Genomic DNA, 2,927 nt, shown 5'->3' on the forward strand with positions numbered 1-2,927 from the left:
TGTCTTTCCTTGAGACGGGCGGACGAGACTGTACTGGATCGACTTGAGCTGTGGTCCGATTCATTGGCTATACTTCTGGTAGTCAAAAGTTCTTGCCTGTCAGCTTTTAGTTGACTTTCATGTTTTAGGAAGAATTTATCTATGTCGAATTTCATCACCCTTAATTCCATATCTTGAGCGGCACCCTCTCTCTCGAAATGCTCTATGTCAATCTGCTTTTCAAGCAGACCAACAAGCTCTATACGAAGTTGAAATAATTCATCGTAACTGTCCAGCCATTCCTTGTACATAGCTCTAACATTCTCTATAGTCTCTTTGTCAATGATGCTGTTCTCAATTGTCTTAGTTATCTTGTCAAATTTCTTTCTTAAACTTCTAAAAATGCTGCTCATTTTCTTCTGCCTCATATCAACCAAATAGGGCTGACCTTTTTCAGTTGGCTTTCTTATTCTTTTAACTTCACTCATCTTGTACCCAAAATAATGTTAATGCTGTATGTGTGAAAATAAAGAAAAAGAATCCTTCTTGGTTGAGGTCATTTATTCTTTGGTGTTCAAACACACTGAAGGTCCATTGCTCCAATTCCTTTCCAAAAGTCAAGCAATTTCTTTCTTAATACTAACAGATTAACTGAAACAAAATAAAAGGTAGAAACTCATACATGTACGTCCCTTGGACAAATCTTATAAACTCTCTTCTTTACGATAGGGACTCCCAGTGGGGAATTGAGCTTCTCAGCACTACATTATTTGAAATGCAAGTGATTACATAAAGGAATACGCTTAACGCTGCTGAGGACAACCTGAAACATTTGTTGGCTGAATATGGTTTTCTATGATTTCCAATTCACCCCATATTTCCAGTTGACCCATCAAAGTGTATGCCATCGCTGCATCATTGCGGGAGAGATTAATTAGCGCTATCTGAGGGATGTACCTTTGGCTTGTTTCCTTGATTTGACTGCAGATGGGCTGTAATCCAACTTTCTAATCTAAATTCCAGCACCGCTTACAGCTTGATATTGCCGAGGAGATGGAAAGCTTCATGTGACTTTTGCTCAGTAGATTTTTTTCAAGCTTCGAACATTCAAGCCTTCAATAAAAAGCTTTCCAAAAGTTCCATTGAAAACATGTGGTATACACTCCCAAAATTGACTCATCACTAACAAAAGAGATGTCCGATGCCATTCACTATTTTGACGTGAGCCATACGTTCCCGATTATGTTTTCAACAACTATCTTACCTTTGCATTTGTTAATGGCGGGTGCCACCGGTTGGGTCGGACGCGTTCGCTTTTACGTTAGATTAATAAACAATATTACAATAGTATTTAAGATTCCAGTAGATATTAAGTTAAAGAACAAATATTTGACTAATTTATCATATCTACATCTTCAAGAACAGCAATACCGAGAAAACCTCGAATACATAATAGCAAGATAAGTATTTGCTGTCTTCTTAATGATCGAAAATCAAATAAACCGAAGAAGGTGCTTTTTCTGTCAACATATTCTCCTGAGCCTACAGGTACAGTGAGATAGCTGGATTATTCTATGCCACTATAGAACGGCAGTGGATTTCAATAAAAGGCTTGTACCCATTCACTGATGATTTCTGAAGTGGAGACCCATGGAGAGGGAACAATCTTCTTATGTAATTTTCATAGTGAAGAACAGTAATTTTCCAATCAAAGTAGAAGGACGGCTGACTTGATCCGCCGTGTAATTAACTGAAGGCTGTTGTGACCATTACCGTACAAATACTTGGATTTGTTACAAACGTTGATTTTTATGACACGATTGCACAGTTTTATTCAAACTCGGTTGACAATTAATCATTCTACTGGACTGTTAGGAGTAATTAGCAAGAAGCATTCCAGTTTGTTAGACTGTTGTTCAGAGATCACATCAAAGCATGAAGCCTTATTCGTTAATGATAGAAACTAATGAATTGAATCCTTTTCAAACTTCAAACATCTGCAATCTAATGCACTGGCAATTCTGTTTTCTTTCTTGAACCCTCCGAGCATAACAAGTGTTCACATCTGGTTTATTTGTGTCATGTGTACATTCAGCGCATTATTGTATTCATTAAAATAATTGGATCAAAGGTGTATGTATTTAACTATTGAATTCGTATATCTGTTACAAGACAATACACATCTGATAAAGATATACATCTACCGGTACATGACCGAACGTTATACACGTGAATGCAATACATACAAGTAACGCCACTTTGTATGCGTATTGTGTATGTCTGTTTTGTTTCGTGTTTTCAATATTACGTTTGGTTACCCTAAACAGAAAAGTGTATTAGTAACATTTGAGAAATTGTTAGACTTATAGAAAAGAACAGTTCTGTCACATAATACAACTCTTTGTTAGATTTATTTTACCCTATATGATACTGATAATAATCATAATAATCCTTTTCATGAGACTAATCCACGAAGCCTGCTCATGCGCACTCGAGTGATATTTTCAGTTCCGGTTAGCAGTCACCTTATCACTTGATCTCACGGGAATGATAATGTGAGTGAGTGAGTCTGCTTTTACGCCGCCTTTAGGAATATTTCAGCAATATCATGGCAGGGGACACCTGTACCCTGCACATCACTTGCTTAATAACGGTCTCACCATCCAGTCAGAAACGTCGCTCTTCAATGTAAATAATCAAGATGTTCATACACATATCTTGACCTTACTTAGTACTCCAACTTGCATATGCCTCTAAAAGAAGTAAAACAATACCCATGTCACACATTGTCTTTTAAAAGCCACCATGTCCAGCACTTCCGATTAAACTTGTAATCCCGTCGAGCTAACAAGAAGAAAACAGCACTTTAAAATGTTTCCGGAAATATTTTCCTCTGTAACGTAATAATGACCACATATGTGTTTTCAAAGTGTGGCAAGACGGTGTAA

The sequence above is a fragment of the Haliotis rubra genome, unplaced genomic scaffold (genome assembly GCF_003918875.1).
Source record: "Haliotis rubra isolate DU_JTF1 unplaced genomic scaffold, ASM391887v1 Scf1184, whole genome shotgun sequence".
Lineage (NCBI taxonomy): Eukaryota > Metazoa > Mollusca > Gastropoda > Lepetellida > Haliotidae > Haliotis > Haliotis rubra.